The sequence below is a fragment of the Nerophis lumbriciformis genome, linkage group LG15 (genome assembly GCF_033978685.3).
Source record: "Nerophis lumbriciformis linkage group LG15, RoL_Nlum_v2.1, whole genome shotgun sequence".
NCBI classification, from domain to species: domain Eukaryota; kingdom Metazoa; phylum Chordata; class Actinopteri; order Syngnathiformes; family Syngnathidae; genus Nerophis; species Nerophis lumbriciformis.
In genome coordinates, this window is record NC_084562.2 from 29761143 (window position 1) to 29784000 (window position 22858).

Genomic DNA, 22858 nt, shown 5'->3' on the forward strand with positions numbered 1-22858 from the left:
TATGCATCTTATTTTATTTCATTTTTTTTTTTAAAAAGGACCTTATCTTCACCATACCTGGTTGTCCAAATTAGGCATAATAATGTGTTCATTCCACAACTGTATATATCGGTATCGGTTGATATCGGTATCGGTAATTAAGAGTTGGACAATATCGGATATCGGCAAAAAAGCCATTATCGGACATCCCTAGACGAGACGTTTTCACAAGTCACATGACCACGGGGAGAAATGTCTTTTTATGCAAACAAACAAATTGTAAACAAAAATAACGCATCTCAAATTCAAAATGGACAAAAACAGAAAGGATGGAAATAATCAGTAATCAGGACTGGCCAATAAATAGACTTCTACATAAGCCCCGCCCACACGCTTGAAGTCGATTTGGAACAACAACAAAACCGGATTTGAATGAGTGACAAGACGTTTTTAGAAGTCACGTGACTTTGGGGAGAAATATGTCTTTTTATGCAAACAAACAAACAAATGTGAACAAAACTAACAGATTAAAAAAAATAAAGAACTGTACCGTATTTTTCGGAGTATAAATCGCTCCGGAGTATAAGTCGCACCGGCCGAAAATGCATAATAAAGAAGGAAATATATATATATAAGTCGCACTGGAGTATAAGTTGCATTTTTGGGGGAAATTTATTTGATAAAAGCCAACACCAAGAATAGACATTTGAAAGGCAATTTAAAATAAATTAAAGCTGCAAGCAGCGATAAATGGGACCGACTTTGAGGGCTCATAAAATCCAAACCAGAGCAGTAATTAAAACTTTTTCATCTACTTTTAATCAGAAGGGTTCAATCTCTCTCCTGTGCTCATTTGAAGCCGACACGACAAACGCGCTCAGAGGAGATAATGTTTGAAAAAAGGTGACTGTTTTTACACAACTTTTGTTTTGAAGGGGGAATTGCAAACTTCTTGTTGATTTTTGCTGGGGGTTGTCAGTGTATGAAATATAGGTCTAAGTGAGACCTACATAGAGGTTTTTGTTTCATGTCTCTACGACATTCCTACTGGGAGTTACAGGCAGTTTTGTCTGTGTTTTCTTCCTAGGGGGTGCTAGAGTGCAATTCTGAGTTTTGGGGTTTGATTTTTTGATTAGATCGCAATTTTTTGCCAGTCCTGATGTGTCTAATTTGGTGAGTTTTGAAGCATGTTAAGGGCGTCAAATTACAGCTCAAAGAGGTGGCGGTATAATAATAAAACGCTAGAAATACACTAGGGTCCTCTGTCCCAAAGGGACTCGGTCCCTAATAAATGAAGAATAGTGAACAACAGGCTGAATAAGTGTACGTTATATGAGGCATAAATAACCAACTGGTATGTTAACGTAACATATTATGGTAAGAGTCATTCAAATAACTATAACATATAGAACATGCTATACAATCTGTCACTAAATCCCATGAAATCTTATACGTCTAGTCTCTTACGTGAATGAGATCAATATTATTATAATGTGTTCATCATTTCACACATAAGTGGCTCCTGAGTATAAGTCGCACCCCCGGCCAAACTATGAAAAAAACTGCAACTTATAGTCCGAAAAATACGGTAATTGGAAAAAAAAACCAGGGAGGGTGTAAGTAATCAGTAATCAGTGGAGATAAGCTCCGCCCACAAGATTGAAGTGGATTCGGAACAACAACAAAAAGATTAGTAAAAAATGGAAAACTAAAGTTATTGTTTCGTGACAATTTTTGATTTAAGGCCCAAGCTGTTTGTTTACATGCTTTTTTTTTTTTTTGTCTTTGCTATTTGGGCTTATTGGACCCTAATTAGAATAAAAACTAAGAATCATCTTTTGATATGATGTACTTAGTCCATAAGTACACAAATGTGTACTTCATGTTTAGTGACATGCTAATTCTTATTTTTACACTTCCCCCCCCCCCCCAAATTGCATTGTATGTTATACTCTTCTTACACCACCAGATGGCAGTATAAGTGTGCACATAAGTGGCCATAAGACCCCAATTCAGTAGTGTACACAATTTTGGAAATAAGAGCTTAAAGATGCTGTCCACGCATGTGGCCACTAAGCCTTTAGTTAAAATAAAATAAAATAATAAGTATTTTGGTTTTGAATAAAAGTATTTGAAATTTATTTACAATTTCAGTATTTTTATTTAAAATGTTTTTTTAAGTTTGGTATTATTATTATAATACACTTTTTTTTTTTGTACAAATCCCTTATTTTTTTAAATTATATTCCATTTGTGGTTACAAATCTTGTTTGAATCTTTTTTTTATTTTATTTACAAATCCATTGTTTTTGTTTAAAATATTAGTTTTTACCTTCAAATCCATTCTATTTGGTGGTTTTTTTTTTTGTACAAACTGAGTATTTTTCCATATCTTTTTTAAATGTTGAATTGGTTACAAATACTTTTTTTTTTCCTAATATTTTCCCCCCAAGTCATGAATGATTTCCAAATGTTTGCTGGCGTAAGAAGACACTTTCTCTCTGCTCGTGAGCGGCTACGCGGCGACACGCTCGCTTGTTAGTTTGCTTTGCAGAATGAAAAACATTGTTGACATTAATTGGTGGCCAAATGTGGGGAAAAGTGATTTTTGTTGTTTGCTTGCCTTTTTTCCTGGAAGATGACAACTACTTTGACAGGTGGAAAGAAAAAGTAGTGCAGTGTTGAAGTATTACTTCAACCATTCGTGTACACAACAGGAAATACTTCAGTGTTTTACTGCAAGTCATTTCATGTTCTGCATTTATTGCTGAGAGAAAACACAATCTTGTACATTTTTTTATCCTCATTGTTTGCCCTGACACCTGAAACATGACAACAATCATGCCCTTGCTCTCTCCTTTCAAACAATTCTCAATAAAAAACTTCTTTTCTCTGACATTTTCTGCTCCTTCATGGATCAAACTCTCCTTTTTATTTATTTGCAACACAAACATACAGCTTTTTATCAGTCCTCTTTTTATGTTTCATGTCCACTTGCATGTAGAATGTGAGATATCATGTGCGATACAAGCGTTCCTGCAGCGTGTTTACATGTGTGTTTGATATCATGTGCGATACAAACAGTCCTGCAGAGTGTTTACTTGTGTTTGATATCATGTGCGATACAAGCAGTCCTGCAACTTGTGTGTGGTATCATGTGAGATGCAAGCAGTCTTTCAGTGTGTTTACGTATGTGTGATATCGTGTGCGATACAAGCAGTCCTGCAGAGTGTATTTTACTGAAGTCATTTAGAAAAGGTAAACATGCTAGGCTAGAGGTTAAATGGGAGCTGGCAGCTACACAACATCTCAGCACACAATCGGTTGAACAATAAAAGGTGACATTTGTCAACATAATCCAGTATCAAATAATTATAGTTACATATTACTCACAAGTACAACGTCTCCAAGGCATATTAGAAAGTATCTAGTAACAAACGTGTCTGCATCATTCAACTTATTACCTCAGTTTACTTGATTCATTATTATTAATAAATTATATCGCACCTGATATCACACATAATACATAACATTTATAGGTGTAGCAAAAACAACAACAAATCAACTCCACTTCAACTTAAAGACAGCATAAGTCCACTTTAGAGGGTTAATAATAAATAGGTTAGTGTTTTTCCAAGCTACTATTATTGTTCTCTCACTTGATCAAACATTTTCTAACAGTCCACACGACTAAAGTATGCAATATTCCTGATTCTTTTCAGTATCGGCCAACATTGAAGGCTCCAAAATTGGTATGGTTTCTAAAGTAAAAAAGTAGTATGGGGACACTCCTAACATGATGTCACTTTAAGTTTTATTTGATATCATTTTGATTCATTGATTAACTTTACTTAGAATGTGTCAGTTTTCAGGTGCTCAATATACAAAAAGCCAAGTTTCATTCCTGGAGATGTTTTTTTTCCCCAGAACTTCACAAATCTTGTTGCCTTGTGTGTGTGTGTATATATATATATATATATATATATATATATATATATATATATATATATATATATATATATATATATATATATATATATATATATATATATATATATATATATATATATATATATATATATATGTATGTGTGGGAAAAAAATCACAAGACTATTTCATCTCTACAGGCCTGTTTCATGAGGGGGGGGGTTCCCTCAATCATCAGGAGATTTTAATGGGAGCATTCACATACCATGGTTTATATAGGGCACAGAGTGGGTGGGTACAGGCTGGCGTAGGGGCGTGGTGATTGGCTCATGTGTTACCTAGGAGGTGTTTCCGTCTGTGGCGCCATGCTGATACAATTTCGCTGCGCTTGTTGAGGGATGACAGGTCTGGACGGTAAATAATAAACAGTTTCTCTTTCAAGCATAGGTTGCATCTTTTATTACCACTATTGTAAGGTGTGCTGGATGCAAGAATTTGCCATGTTATTGAATATTCAACATTATTGTCTTTGAGGTCCCAAATGTGTTTGCTGAGTTCTGTGGTATTTCTCAGGTTTTTGTTCCTGAAAGAAGCCTTGTGATTGTTCCATCTGGTTTTGAATTCTCCCTCGGTTAATCCTACATATGTGTCGGATGTGTTAATGTCCTTGCGTGTTACCTTAGATTGGTAGACAACTGATGTTTGTAAGCACCCCCCGTTGAGAGGGCAATCAGGTTTCTTTCGACAGTTGCAGCCTTTGTTGGTTTTGGAGTCGCTCTGTCCGGGGGCCGACGGCTCATTTGCAATTGTTTTGTTGTGGTTTGAGATGATTTGTCGTATATTGTTCATACAGCTGTAGCTCAATTTAATGTTGTTCTTGTTGAATACTTTTCTTAGGGTGTTGTCTTTGGGAAAGTGTTTGTCAATCAGATTGAGGAATTTGTGTCCAATGTTAGTTGAGACGTTTTTGCTGTATGGGGGGTTGTACCAGATGATGTCGTTTCGTTTTCTGTTCTTTTTTGGTTGGTTTCCTGGCGTGGGTTCATAGGTGAGGGTGAAATTGTATCCGCTTTCATCAAGGGCTTTTTGGTACGGGGGGGCTGCTTGGTCAAATTCAGCTTTGCTAGATGACAGCATCGATAGCCTTTTATTAATTCCGGTAGGTATTCTTTTCGTGGTGGTGGGTGGGTGGTTGCTGTCATGGTGCACGTATTGGAGTGTTGTGTTGGGTTTCGTGAATGGTTGGTAGCTGTTATTTCTCAGGTTGAAAGTGACGTCAAGGAAGTTGACGGTTTGCTTGTTGGCTTCAATCGTGATCCGTAGGCCGTTCTCTTTGAAAATTTGGCATATGCGCTTCTTGGTATTCTCGCTGCTCCTTGGCGAGGCGCGACACACTGCCAGTCCGTCATCACGGTAAATACCAAGGTTCAGATTGAGGCTAGCGAGCTGGGAGAGGAGGAAACTCCCAACGAGTTCACACGTTTCTGCTCCGTCAAAACTTCCCATAGTGACGTCAAATGTTGCATTGTTCTTTTTTTGCTGAAAGCGGATACAATTTCACCCTCACCTATGAACCCACGCCAGGAAACCAGCCAAAAAAGAACAGAAAACGAAACGACATCAGCTGGTACAACCCCCCATACAGCAAAAACGTCTCAACTAACATTGGACACAAATTCCTCAATCTGATTGACAAACACTTTCCCAAAGACAACACCCTAAGAAAAGTATTCAACAAGAACAACATTAAATTGAGCTACAGCTGTATGAACAATATACGACAAATCATCTCAAACCACAACAAAACAATTGCAAATGAGCCGTCGGCCCCCGGACAGAGCGACTCCAAAACCAACAAAGGCTGTAACTGTCGAAAGAAACCTGATTGCCCTCTCAACGGGGGGTGCTTACAAACATCAGTTGTCTACCAATCTAAGGTAATACGCAAGGACATTAACACATCCGACACATATGTAGGATTAACCGAGGGAGAATTCAAAACCAGATGGAACAATCACAAGGCTTCTTTCAGGAACCAAAACCTGCGGAATACCACAGAACTCAGCAAACACATTTGGGACCTCAACGACAATAATGTTGAATATTCAATAACATGGCAAATTCTTGCATCCAGCACACCTTACAATAGTGGTAATAAAAGATGCAACCTATGCTTGAAAGAGAAACTGTTTATTATTTACCGTCCAGACCTGTCATCCCTCAACAAGCGCAGCGAAATTGTAACAACATGCCGCCACAGACGGAAACACCTCCTAGGTAACACATGAGCCAATCACCACGCCCCTACGCCAGCCTGTACCCACCCACTCTGTGCCCTATGTAAACCATGGTATGTGAATGCTCCCATTAAAATCTCCTGATGATTGAGGGTACCCCCCCTCATGAAACAGGCCTGTAGAGATGAAATAGTCTTGTGATTTTTTTCCCCCACACATACATATATATATATATATATATATATATATATATATATATATATATATATATATAGTTGATGTGTTGTGTTGTTGACATTACAACACTCCTTGTGCAGAGTTGTATCATTGATGTGTTGTGTTGTTGACATGTTGTCGTCCAGCAGAGGGCGCTGTGTAGCAGCATGCTGACAAACAACAATTAATGTGTGACACAACAATAACAACAATAAGTGATATTATTATGACAAAGTCTTACTTCCGGTGCGTGAGAAGAAGAAAACAACAAGCACACAACAATAACAACAATAAGTGATATTATTATTATTATTGTGACAATAAGTGATATTATTATTATTATTGTGACAAAGTCTGACTTCCGGTCAGTAAGAAGAAGAAAAGTATGATCGCATCACTAAAAACTTTCCTGCTCGACTATTTCTGACTTTTTAATTCTCTCTGAGCCTCAAACTCATCTGTGACTCAGTCCTGAGACACCGAGGCACCACACACACACACACACACACACACACACACACACACACACACACACACACACACACACACACACACACACATCTCCCAACAGATGTCAATCACATTCCTGAGTTAATGGCATGAAGATAGAAAATATGTGCGAGCAGCACAGCTGACAGGAAACATGATCCTGATCCCCTGAGAAAGTCCAAGGTTAGACACTCAAATATGATTTATTTATTAAATATCCCTCTGTCAACACGTGTAGTATTATTTATTTAGTGGAATACATATCAGTATTTAACACATAATATTATTTATTTAGTGTGATACATATCAGTAATTAAACAAATAATATAATATTATTTATTTAGTCTTATAAATATGAGTAATTAAACTAATATAATATTATTTATTTAGTGTTATAAATATCAGTAATTAAACAAATAATATAATATTTATTTAGTCCTATAAATATGAGTAATTAAACTAATATAATATAATTTATTTAGTGTTATGAATATCAGTAATTAAACAAATATAATATTATTTATTTAGTCTTATAAATATCAGTATTTAAACAAATACAATATTATTTATTTAGTGTGATACATATCAGTAATTAATCAAATATAATATTATTTATTTAGTGTGATACATATCAGTAATTAATCAAATATAATATTATTTATTTAGTCTTATAAATATCAATAATTAAACAAATATAATATTATCTATTTAGTGTGATACATATCAGTAATTAAACAAATACAATATTATTTTAGTCTTATAAATATCAGTAATTAACACATCTATTATTTATTTAGTGTGATGCATATTAGTAAATAAACAAATATATTATTTATTTAGTGTGATACATATCAGTAATTAAACAAATATAATATTATTTATTTAGTGTTATGAATATCAGTAATTAAACTAATATAATATTATTTACTTAGTGTGATACATATCAGTAATTAACACATATAATATTATTTTTTTAGTCTTATAAATATCAGTAATTAAACAAATATAATATTATTTATTTATTGTGATAGATATTAGTAATTAAACAAATATAAGATTATTTATTTAGTGTGACACATATCAGTAATAAAACAAATATAATATTATTTATTTAGTGTGATACATATCAGTAATTACACAAATATATTATTTATTTAGTCTTATAAATATCAGTAATTACACAAATATATTATTTATTTAGTCTTATAAATATCAGTAATTAAACAAATATAATATTATTTATTTAGTGTGATACATATCAGTAATTAAACAAATATAATATTATTTATTTAGTGTGATAAATATCAGTAATTAAACACATATAATATGATTTATTTAGTGTGATACAAATCAGTAATTAAACAAATATAATATTATTTATTTAGTGTGACACATATCAGTAATTAAACAAATATAATATTATTTATTTAGTGTGATACATATCAGTAATTAAACTAATATTATATTACTTATTTAGTGTGATACATATCAGTAATTAACAAATATAATATTATTTATTTAGTCTTTTAAATATCAGTAATTAAACAAATGTAATATTATTTATTTAGTGTGATACATATCAGTAATAAAACAAATATAATATTATTTATTTAGTGTGATACATATCAGTAATTACACAAATATATTATTTATTTAGTCTTATAAATATCAGTAATTAAACAAATATAATATTATTTATTTAGTGTGATACATATCAGTAATTAAACAAATATAATATTATTTATTTAGTGTGATAAATATCAGTAATTAAACACATATAATATGATTTATTTAGTGTGATACAAATCAGTAATTAAACAAATATAATATTATTTATTTAGTGTGATACATATCAGTAATTAAACAAATATAATATTATTTATTTAGTGTAATACATATCAGTAATTAAACTAATATTATATTATTTATTTAGTGTGATACATATCAGTAATTAGCAAATATAATATTATTTATTTAGTCTTATAAATATCAGTAATTAAACAAATGTAATATTATTTATTTAGTGTGATACATATCAGTAATTAAACAAATGTAATATTATTTATTTAGTCTTATGAATATCAGCAATTAAGCACATATAATATTATTTATTTAGTGGACTACATATCAGTAATTAAACAAATATAATATTATTTATTTAGTGTGATACATATTAGTAATAAAACAAATATGATTTTATTTATTTAGTGTGATACATATAGTAATTAAACAAATATAATATTATTTATTTAGTGGAATACATATCAGTAATTAAACAAATATAATATTATTTATTTAGTGGAATACATATCAGTAATTAAACAAATATAATATTATTTATTTAGTGTGATACATATCAGTAACTAAACAAATATAATATTATTTATTTAGTGTGATACATATTAGTAATTAAACAAATATATTATTATTCCTTTTCGTGTTATAAATATCAGTAATTAAACAAATATAATGTTATTTATTTAGTCTTATAAATATCAGTAATTAAACAAATATAATATTATTTATTTAGTCTTATAAATATCAGCAATTAAACAAATATAATATTATTTATTTAGTCTTATAAATATCAGCAATTAAAAAAATATAATATTATTTATTTAGTGTGATACATATTAGTAATTAAACAAATATAATATTATTTATTTAGTGTGATACATATCAGGAATAAAACAAATATAATATTATTTATTTAGTGTGATACATATCAGTAATTACACAAATATATTATTTATTTAGTCTTATAAATATCAGTAATTAAACAAATATAATATTATTTATTTAGTGTGATACATATCAGTAATTAAACTAATATTATATTATTTATTTAGTGTGATACATATCAGTAATTAAACAAATTTAATATTATTTATTTAGTCTTATGAATATCAGCAATTAAGCACATATAATATTATTTATTTAGTGGATTACATATCAGTAATTAAACAAATATAATATTATTTATTTAGTGTGATACATATTAGTAATAAAACAAATATGATTTTATTTATTTAGTGTGATACATATAGTAATGAAACAAATACAATATTATTTATTTAGTGGAATACATATCAGTAATTAAACAAATATAATATTATTTATTTAGTGTGATAGATATCAGTAATTAAACAAATGTAATATTATTTATTTAGTGTAATACATATCAGTAATTAAACTAATATTATATTATTTATTTAGTGTGATACATATCAGTAATTAGCAAATATAATATTATTTATTTAGTCTTATAAATATCAGTAATTAAACAAATGTAATATTATTTATTTAGTGTGATACATATCAGTAATTAAACAAATTTAATATTATTTATTTAGTCTTATGAATATCAGCAATTAAGCACATATAATATTATTTATTTAGTGGACTACATATCAGTAATTAAACAAATATAATATTTATTTAGTGTGATACATATTAGTAATAAAACAAATATGATTTTATTTATTTAGTGTGATACATATAGTAATTAAACAAATATAATATTATTTATTTAGTGGAATACATATCAGTAATTAAACAAATATAATATTATTTATTTAGTGTGATACATATCAGTAATTAAACAAATATATTATTTATTTAGTGTGATACATATTAGTAATTAAACAAATATAATATTATTCATTTAGTGTGATAAATATCAGTAATTAAACAAATATAATGTTATTTATTTAGTCTTATAAATATCAGTAATTAAACAAATATAATATTATTTATTTAGTCTTATAAATATCAGCAATTAAACAAATATAATATTATTTATTTAGTCTTATAAATATCAGCAATTAAAAAAATATAATATTATTTATTTAGTGTGATACATATTAGTAATTAAACAAATATAATATTATTTATTTAGTGTGATACATATCAGGAATAAAACAAATATAATATTATTTATTTAGTGTGATACATACCAGTAATTAAACAAATATAATATTATTTATTTAGTCTTATAAATATCAGTAATTAAACAAATACAATATTATTTATTTAGTGTGATAAATATCAGTAATTAAACACATATAATATGATTTATTTAGTGTGATACATATCAGTAATTAAACTAATATAATATTATTTATTTAGTGTGATACATATCAGTAGTTAACACATATAATATTATTTATTTAGTCTTATAAATATCAGTAATTAAACAAATATAATATTATTTATTTAGTGTGACATATATTAGTAATAAAACAAATATAATATTATTTATTTAGTGTGATACATATTAGTAATGAAACAAATATAATGTTATTTGTTTAGTGTGATACATATGAGTAATTAAACAAATATAATATTATTTATTTAGTGTAATACATATCAGTAATTAACACATATAATATTATTTATTTAGTCTTATAAATATCAGTAATTAAACAAATATAATATTATTTATTTAGTGTGATACATATCAGTAATTAAACAAATATAATATGATTTATTTAGTGTGATACATATCAGTAATTAAACAGATATATACTATCATATATATACTATCATCATATATATACTATCATCACACAAGATAATCGTCAGGGTGTATACATTGAATTATTTACATTATTTACAATTCGGGGGGTGTGTGTGTGGGGGGGGGGTTAGGTTTGGTAGTTATCATCAGTCATAAACAATTGAGAACAGAGAAATGGATAATGGATAATGGAACAGTGTAGGTCTGACTTGGTAGGATATGTACAGCAAGTAGTGGGCAGAGAGAGAGAGAGAGAGAGAGAGAGAGAGAGAGAGAGAGAGAGAGAGAGAGAGAGAGAGAGAGAGAGAGAGAGAGAGAGAGAGAGAGAGAGAGACAGAGAGAGAAAGAGAGACAGAGAGAGAGAGAGAGAGAGAGATCAGAAGGTTGAAGAAAAATATCTGCATTTGATTGTTTACATTTGATTATTAACAACAATCCGGGGAGGGTGTTAGTTTAGGGTTGAAGTTGCCTGGAGGTGAACTTTTATTGCGGTTTTGAAGGAGGATAGAGATGTCCTTTCTTTTACACCTGTTGGGAGTGCATTCTACATTGATGTGGCATAGAAAGAGAATGAGTTAAGACCTTTGTTAGATGGGAATCTGGGTTTAACGTGGTTAGTGGAGCTCCCCCTGGTGTTGTGGTTATGGCGGTCATTTACGTTAAGGAAGTAGTTTGACATGTACTTCGGTATCAGGGAGGTGTAGCAGATTTTATAGACTAGGCTCAGTGCAAGTTGTTTTACTCTGTCCTCCACCCTGAGCCAGCCCACTTTGGAGAAGTGGGTAGGATTGAGGTGGGATCTGGGGTGGAGGTCTAGAAGTAATCTGACTAGCTTGTTCTGGGATGTTTGGAGTCTAGATTTGAGGGTTTTGGAGGTGCTAGGGTACCAGGAGGTGCATGCGTAATGGAAAAAGGGTTGAACGAGAGTTCCCGCCAGAATCTTCATGGTGCTTTTGTTGACCAGAGAGGAGATTCTGTAGAGAAATCTCGTTCGTTGGTTGACCTTTTTGATTACCTTGGTTGCCATTTTATCACAGGAAAGATTAGCCTCTAGAATGGAACCTAGGTAGGTGACCTCATCTTTCCTGGTGATAACAATGTCACCCACTTTTATAGTGAAGTCACTGACTTTCTTAAGGTTGATGTGGGACCCAAACAGGATGGATTCCGTTTTACCCAAGTGTATGGATAGCTTGTTGTCAGCGAGCCAGGTGCAAGTTCTACTGAGGATTTTCTCCACCTGTGACTTGTCCTTGTCTGATACCAGCAGGGCCGAGTCATCCGCAAACAAGAACAATGCACAGTCGCATGCTGATGACAAGTCCTTTATGTATATTAGGAACAGTAAAGGCTCTAATATACTGCCTTGGGGGACTCCACAGCTCACTGAGAGGGGGGGGGGGACACGGTGCCGTTCAACTCAACCACCTGTTCCCTCCCCTCCAAGTAAGATTGCATCCAGCTCCATGAGGTTTTGTCAAATCCGATTGCTCTGAGCTTATCCAACAGTATAGCGTGGTCAACGCTGTCAAAGGACTTCTGAAGGTCCAGCATGACCATGCCCACGTCCACCTCATGTTTCATGTGGTCGCTCACATAGAGAAGGCATGTGTCAGTGGAGTGGTTAGTTGTGAAGTCAGATAGAGAAGGCATGTGTCAGTGGAGTGGTTAGTTCTGAAGTCAGATAGAGAAGGCATGTGTCAGTGGAGTGGTTAGTTCTGAAGTCAGATAGAGAAGGCATGTGTCAGTGGAGTGGTTAGTTCTGAAGTCAGATTGGACTTTGTACATGAGTTTATTGGTGGCAAGGTAACCATCGACCTGTTCATAAACTATTTTCTCTATTACTTTGGAAATGGAACTGAGAATAGAAACAGGTCGGTAGTTGCCAGGTTCCAATTTGCTTCCTTTTTTAAAGAGGGGAGTTACTCTTGCTATCTTAAAATCTTTTGGTACTTGGCCTTGTGAAATTGAGAGGTTTATTATGTGCGTGATGATCGGGGCAATGATGGAGGCAGAGTCCCTGAGGAATCTGGAGGGGATATTGTCAAGGCCGGTGGCCTTGTTTGGGTGGAGCGCGCTCAATTTTTTAAGCACCTCATCAGCTGTGACCATTTCTAATTTGAAATCATTGTTGGATACTCCTAGCTTTCTGTAGAAGGCTTTAATGTGTTCTACACCAAAGCCACCAGAGTGGTGGGACAGCTTGTTGACAAGAGTTGTGGCTATGCTGGTGAAAAAGGTGTTAAGTCTGCTTGCTACCTCCATTTTGTCTGTAATGAGGGAGTCACCCTCCTTCATGCTGATGTTGGTGAGTCTGGTTTGAAGTTCCTGGCTGCAACCGGGAAGCTGGTTGTTGAGAATTTTCCAGAGCTCACGTGGCTTATTTGTGTTTTCCTCTATCTTGTCGTTAATGTAATTTTTTTTTAAGGATTTAGTCAGGTTAGTTGACTTATTTCTCAATTTATTGCATTGCTTTTTGAGAGTTGAAAAGAGTGATTTGAGGTTGTTATTATTGGGTTGTTTATCTACTTCTGTTTTACACTTTTGGTATTCGGAGTATTTTCTGTCTCTGTCTTTTATGGCAGCTAGTAGGTCTGGATTCATCCATGGTTCCGAGCGGGCTTTGATCCTGACTGTTTTCACGGGAGCCATGTCATTTAGTATCTTTAGGAAGGCTGTTTTGAAGCCATCCCAAGCAACATGGACCAGGTTGCTCGCGAGCACAGGGGAACAGTCCCACTCATCTCATTTTAAATTTAAATTATCACTGGAGTGTTTTTTTAAGGGATCTGGATTGGGCTGTTATGTGGCCATTGGCTTTGGGTTTAGCTATTTTGCGGGTGCAGAAAGTTAGATAGTGGTCGCTAAGACCACAGATCATGACCCCACTATTTTTTATTTTAAGCCGGTCTGAAGTGAGAATGAGATCTATGGTTGATTGGGTGGAATCACACACCCTTGTAGGTAGTGTTATTAGCTGGGAAAGACCGTGTAGATTACAAAACTTGCTGTAGGATCTGAAGACAGGCGCATCTCTGCGTTGAATATCTGTGTTCAGATCCCCAGTTATAATTTTCTACATGTTGTCTGCCCCAGCCAAGCACTCCTCTAAAGCCCCATAGAAATCACTTTGATTAGGGGGTCTGTAAACAGTCCCTATCAGTACCGGCTTAGCGTTTTTAATTTGATTAATTTGATATATATATATATATATATATATATATATATATATATATATATATATATATATATATATATATATATATATATATATATATATATATATATATATATATATATATATATATATATATATATATATGTCTTAATAAGGTTATCCAAAAAATAGTGCTCGATACCGTAGTAGAGCGCAATATATGTATGTGTGGGAAAAAAATCACAAGACTATTTCATCTCTACAGGCCTGTTTCATGAGGGGGGGTACCCTCAATCATCAGGAGATTTTAATGGGGGCATTCGCATACCATGGTTTATATAGGGCACAGAGTGGGTGGGTACAGGCTGGCCTAGGGGCGTGGTGATTGGCTCATGTGTTACCTAGGAGGTGTTTCCGTCTGTGGCGGCATGCTGTTACAATTTCGCTGCGCTTGTTGAGGGATGACAGGTCTGGACGGTAAATAATAAACAGTTTCTCTTTCAAGCATAGGTTGCATCTTTTATTACCACTATTGTAAGGTGTGCTGGATGCAAGAATTTGCCATGTTATTGAATATTCAACATTATTGTCTTTGAGGTCCCAAATGTGTTTGCTGAGTTCTGTGGTATTTCGCAGGTTTTTGTTCCTGAAAGAAGCCTTGTGATTGTTCCATCTGGTTTTGAATTCTCCCTCGGTTAATCCTACATATGTGTCGGATGTGTTAATGTCCTTGCGTATTACCTTAGATTGGTAGACAACTGATGTTTGTAAGCACCCCCCGTTGAGAGGGCAATCAGGTTTCTTTCGACAGTTACAGCCTTTGTTGGTTTTGGAGTCGCTCTGTCCGGGGGCCGACGGCTCATTTGCAATTGTTTTGTTGTGGTTTGAGATGATTTGTCGTATATTGTTCATGCAGCTGTAGCTCAATTTAATGTTGTTCTTGTTGAATACTTTTCTTAGGGTGTTGTCTTTGGGAAAGTGTTTGTCAATCAGATTGAGGAATTTGTGTCCAATGTTAGTTGAGACGTTTTTGCTGTATGGGGGGTTGTACCAGATGATGTCGTTTCGTTTTCTGTTCTTTTTTGGCTGGTTTCCTGGCGTGGGTTCATAGGTGAGGGTGAAATTGTATCCGCTTTCATCAAGGGCTTTTTGGTACGGGGGGGTTGCCTGGTCAAATTCAGCTTTGCTGGATGACAGCATCGATAGCCTTTTATTAATTCCGGTAGGTATTCTTTTCGTGGTGGTGGGTGGGTGGTTGCTGTCATGGTGCACGTATTGGAGTGTTGTGTTGGGTTTCGTGAATGGTTGGTAGCTGTTATTTCTCAGGTTGAAAGTGACGTCGAGGAAGTTGACGGTTTGCTTGTTGGCTTCAATCGTGATCCGTAGGCCGTTCTCTTTGAAAATTTGGCATATGCGCTTCTTGGTATTCTCGCTGCTCCTTGGCGAGGCGCGACACACTGCCAGTCCGTCATCACGGTAAATACCAAGGTTCAGATTGAGGCTGGCGAGCTGGGAGAGGAGGAAACTCCCAACGAGTTCACACGTTTCTGCTCCATATATATATATGTAATGTATATGTTTGTATATATATATATATATATATATATATATATACAGTATATGTATAGACATGATTTATAATAGTGTATATTTAGATATTGTAGTAAATAATACTCTCCTAAATGACATAGTATGTACAACATGTCATGTTTATGTGTATTCATGTCACAATGTGTATGTCCCCTCACTCACATCATCTATGTGCACACCTGCATTCCTCACATAGTTCTGCAGGAAGGAGGCGACATTACACCACCTTCTTCTTCTTCTTCTTCCTCCTCAGCAGGACAAGTTGGCAAACATGTTGAAGTATCATTCTTCATCTTCTGACTGATGCAGTCCTGTGTCAGCTCTATGCTGCCACAGTTGTTACTGTCACTCATTGTCACACACACACACACACACACACACGCACACACACGGCGTGGCATGACCCCTGGCTGGCTGAGGGGGCGTGGCTACAATGACTCGGTGTCACGGAGCCGCCACACAAAAGGCGAGAGTGTCTTGGGGCCATTTTTCAGCGGTGACAAGGAGGACACGGCCCCATGTTGCCAGAGGACGCCTCAGGGAGGTGAGGCCACTCATTGCAGCTCCCTGGAGACCTCATTCATCACCATTCTTATTTGTCAAATCAAACATTTTATTCAACAAAACTACTTTTCTTTGAAGTCATATAGGACTACAAACCCCGTTTCCATATGAGTTGGGAAATTGTGATATATGTAAATATAAACGGAATACAATGATTTGCAAATCATTGTATTCCGTTTATATTTACATCCAACATAATTTCCCAACTCATATGGAAACGGGGTTTGTATATTAGGCCTGTTGATCTATTTGATAGAGGAATGTAGTTAATCATAGAACTGGCAGCCAATGTTATTAAAAAAGTATTGATTTTGAATCAAGAGTCGTTTTGACTCGAGAATCAATTCTGAATCGAATCGTTACCCCCAAGAATCAGGTTGAATGGTGTGGTGCCAACATGTTGACGGTCCTAATAGATTTTCCCGGGCCCCATTTTCAGTCTCTAATACAGGGGAGTCCGAAGGGGACATTTGTGGCCCCTGGCTAATTTTTTGGACAAACAATGGGAGACCGGGCTTTCTGCTCCGCCGCTACCAGTCTGTGGAACGCTCTTCCTGACCACCTGAGGACACCACAGACTTTGGATGCTTTTAAAAAAGGCTTAAAAACCCTTCTTTTTTTAAAAGCCTTTTTTTTTTAGATATATGCATACTAGTTTAGCTATTTGGCTGTTCTAGTTTTTATTTTTTATTTCATTTTTATTATCTTTTTATTTTTTATTTTATTTATTTTTTAATACACTGTAGCACTTTGAGGTTGTTTACTCAATGCAAAGTGCTTTTTACAAATAAAATCTATTATTATTATCATTATTATTACATAATCGTTAGCATTCTAATGTTAGGATCTTTTCAAATTTTGTTGGTATACGCCTCAGACTCAAATACTTTGTTACTTGACAAATGATACATTAGCATGCCAACATTAGTATGCTAGCCTTTTTTTTTTCTTTTTTTTTTTTAGCAAATTTTGTTGGTATGCACCTCAAAGTCAAATATATTTTTCTTAACAAATGATACCTTAGCATGCTAACATTAGTATGCTAGCTTTTTTTTTTTTTTTTTTTTGTAGCTAATTTTGTTGGTATACGCCTCAGACTTAAACATTTTGTTGCTTGACAAATGATACATTAGCATGCTAACATTAGTATGCTAGCCTTTTTTTTTTTTTTAGCAAATTTTGTTGGTATGCACCTCAAAGTCAAATATATTTTTCTTAACAAATGATACCTTAGCATGCTAACATTAGTATGCTAGCTTTTTTTTTTTTTTTTTTTTTTTGTAGCTAATTTTGTTGGTATACGCCTCAGACTTAAACATTTTGTTGCTTGACAAATGATACATTAGCATGCTAACATTATTATGCTAGCCTTTTTTTTTTTTTTTTTTTAGCAAATTTTGTTGGTATGCACCTCAAAGTCAAATACATTTTTCTTGACAAATGATACCTTAGCATGCTAACATTAGTATGCTAGCTTTTTTTTTTTTTTTACCTAATTTTGTTGGTATACGCCTCAGACTCAAAATGTTTGTTACTTCACAAGTGATACCTGTTAGCATGCTAACATTAGTAAACACAAACATGTTCATTTTTAGCATGTTAGCATGGTAATGTTTGCATGCTAGCTTTTTTATCTCAGTTCACTTGTAATTTTTGCTATTTGATGTTATCCAACCGGCGTGCTAACTGTTAGCATTTCAGTTTGGCTTTGACTCTTCAGCATTCATACAATTTAACAAAACATTATATATTATTATATATTACAATATATATTACAATGTATGTATATATATATATATATATATATATATATATATATATATATATATATATATATATATATATATATATATATATAAAAATATATATATATATATATATATACATATATATATACATACATATATATATATATATATACTATATAACATATATAATCTTTTATATATATAATGTATAGTGTATACCTGTAAATACAACATTTCAATATATACATATAAATATATATAAATATATATATACACACACACACACACACACACACACACACACACACACACACACACACACACACACACACACACACACACACACACACACACACACACACACACACACACATTTATATATAATTTCCCTTCAGGTGTGAACACGCCAACACCTTCACAGCCTTATTTATGTTCTACATTCATGTGGTCTACATTTATGTGTACTACATTCATGTGTTCTACATTCATGTGTACTACATTCATATGTTCTACATTCATGTGTTTTACATTCATGTGTTCTACATTCATGTGTTCTACATTCATATGTTCTACATTCATGTGTACTACATTCATATGTGCTACATTCATGTGTTTTACATTCATGTGTTCTACATTCATGTGTTTTACATTTATGTGTTCTACATTCATATGTTCTACATTCATGTGTTTTACATTCATGTGTTCTACATTCATGTGTTCCACATTCATGTGTTTTACATTCATGTGTTCTACATTCATATGGTCTACATTCATGTGTTTTACATACATGTGTTCTACAATCATATGTTCTAAGTTCATGTGTCCTACATTCATGTGTTCTACATTCATGTGTACTACATTCATATGTACTACATTCATGTTTTCTACATTCATGTTATCTACATTCATATGTACTAGATGAATGTGTTCTACATTCATATGTCCTACATTCATGTGTACAACATTCATGTGTACTACATTCATGTGTTCTACATTCATATGTTCTAAATTAATGTGTCCTACATTCATATGTCCTACATTCATGTGTACAACATTCATGTGTACTACATTCATATGTTCGACATTCATGTGTTTTACATTCATGTGTACTACATTCATGTGTTATACAGTCACGTGTTCTACATTCATATGTTCTACATTCATATGTTCTACATTCATATGTCCTACATTCATATGTTCTACATTCATATGTCCTACATTAATGTGTACTACATTCATGTGTACTACATTCATGTGGTCTACATTCATATGTGCTACATTCATGTGGCCTACATTCATATGGTCTACATTCATATGTTCTACATTCATATGTCCTACATTAATGTGTTCTACATTCATATGGTCTACATTAATGTGTTTTACATTCATGTGTTCTACATTCATGTGGTCTACATTCATATGGTCTACATTCATGTTTTACATTCATGTGTACTACATTCATGTGTTCTACATTCATATTGTCTACATTCATGTGCACTACATTCATGTGTTCTACATTCATATGTACTACATGCATATGTCCTACATTCATATGTCCTACATTAATGTGTTCTACATTCATATTGTCTACATTCATGTGCACTACATTCATGTGTGCTACATTCATATGTACTACATGCATATGTCCTACATTCATATGTCATACATTAATGTGTTCTACATTCATGTGTCCTTCATTAATACGTGCTACATTCATATGTCCTACATTCATTGGTACTACATTCATATGTGCTACAATCATATGTGCTACATTCATATGTCCTACATTCATGTGTACTACATTCATAGGTTCTAAATTCTTGTGTTCTACAATCATATGTGCTACAATCATATGTGCTACATTCATGTGTTTTACATTCATGTGTTCTACATTCATATGTTCTAAGTTCATGTGTCCTACATTCATGTGTTCTACATTCATGTGTCCTACATTCATATGTACTAAATTCATGTTTTCTACATTCATGTGTTCTACATTCATATGTTCTACATTAATGTGTACAACATTCATGTGTTCTACATTCATATGTGCTACATTCCTGTGTCCTACAGCATGTTTTCATTGCAGGTGAAGTCTGACCAAGGAGTGATCAGACTGTGATTCATATTCAAGTCACTGTTAATCATTGACTGCTGTTACTTATTATTATTATTATTATTATGGGCCTGCTGCTGCACTCACAGGCTGAAAACTCTACTTACGCACATTTCTCCTAGCATTAATGCTAGACCAACCACCGTCACAAACCCCCACATATGTTACACCGTCACAAACCCCCACATATGTTATACCGTCACTAACCCCCACATATGTTACACCGTCACTAACCCCCACATATGTTATACCGTCACAAACCCCCACATATGTTACACCGTCACAAACCCCCACATATGTTACACCGTCACAAACCCCCACATATGTTACACCGTCACTAACCCCTACATATGTTACACCGTCACAAACCCCCACATATGTTACACCGTCACTAACCCCCACATATGTTATACCGTCACAAACCCCCACATATGTTATACCATCACTAACCCCCACATATGTTACACCGTCACAAACCCCCACATATGTTACACCGTCACAAATCCCCACATATGTTATACCGTCACAAACCCCCACATATGTTACACCGTCACAAACCCCCACATATGTTATACTGTCACAAACCCCCACATATGTTACACCGTCACAAACCCCCACATATGTTACACCGTCACTAACCCCCACATATGTTACACCGTCACAAACCCCCACATATGTTACACCGTCACAAACCCCCACATATGTTACACCGTCACATACCCCCACATATGTTATACCGTCACAAACCCCCACATATGTTACACCGTCACAAACCCCCACATATGTTACACCGTCACAAACCCCCACATATGTTACACCGTCACTAACCCCCACATATGTTACACCGTCACAAACCCCCACATATGTTACAACGTCACAAACCCCCACATATGTTACACCGTCACAAACCCCCACATATGTTACACCGTCACAAACCCCCACATATGTTACACCATTACAAACCCCCACATATGTTACACCGTCACAAACCCCCACATATGTTACACCGTCACAAACCCCCACATATGTTACAACGTCACAAACCCCCACATATGTTATACCGTCACAAACCCCCACATATGTTACACCGTCACTAACCCCTACATATGTTACACTGTCACAAACCCCCACATATGTTATACCGTCACAAACCCCCACATATGTTATACCGTCACAAACCCCCACATATGTTACACCGTCACTAACCCCCACATATGTTACACCGTCACAAACCCCCACATATGTTATACCGTCACAAACCCCCACATATGTTACACCGTCACAAACCCCCACATATGTTACACCGTCACTAACCCCCACATATGTTACACCGTCACAAAATGGATATCTTGAAGCGTTTGGCCCCATTCAGACATTGTTCAGCATGACCTTTTTCAACAAATCCTACATAAACTGCTGTCATTGCGTCATAATAGTGTCAGCTTCATCTAATTACATGAAGTCACAGAATGACCTCTTACATACACTACTGAAATGCTCTCACATAAACAACTGAAATATGTTTCTTTTATACGCACTACTGAAATGTTCTTGACTTTGTATGAAATGCTCTTACATACACTACTGAAATGCTCTTATAAACACTACTGAAATGTTTTTCTCTCACACACCCTACTGAAACACTCTTATAAACACTACTGAAATGCTCTTATAAACACTACTGAAATGCTCTTATACACACTACTGAAATGCTCTTACACACACTACTGAAATGCTCTTATAAACACTACTGAAATGCTCTTACATACACTACTGAAACACTCTTATAAACACTATTGAAACACTCTTATAAACACTACTGAAACACTCTTATAAACACTACTGAAACGCTCTTATAAACACTACTGAAACACTCTTATAAACACTACTGAAACACTCTTATAAACACTACTGAAACACTCTTATAAACACTACTGAAACGCTCTTATAAACACTACTGAAACACTCTTATAAACACTACTGAAACACTCTTATAAACACTACTGAAATGCTCTTACATACACTACTGAAACACTCTTATAAACACTACTGAAACGCTCTTATAAACACTACTGAAACACTCTTATAAACACTACTGAAACGCTCTTATAAACACTACTGAAACACTCTTATAAACACTACTGAAACACTCTTATAAACACTACTGAAATGCTCTTACATACACTACTGAAACACTCTTATAAACACTACTGAAATGCTCTCACATACACTACTGAAACACTCTTGTAAACACTACTGAAATGCTCTTATAAACACTACTGAAATGCTCTTACGTACACTACTGAAACACTCTTA

The 22858-nt window shown here is 33.8% G+C and overlaps 1 protein-coding gene across 2 annotated transcripts in view; it reads left to right on the forward strand.

The window, feature by feature from the left end:
• Positions 1–16567: 16567 nt before the first annotated feature.
• itgb6 (integrin, beta 6) overlaps positions 16568–22858 on the forward strand; it is a 70469-nt gene continuing 64178 nt past the window's right edge. For both annotated transcript variants that reach the window (XM_061974606.1, XM_061974607.1), the window contains exon 1: positions 16568–16658. The gene's annotated coding sequence lies outside the window, so the exon portion shown is untranslated. The remainder of the gene's footprint in view (positions 16659–22858) is intronic.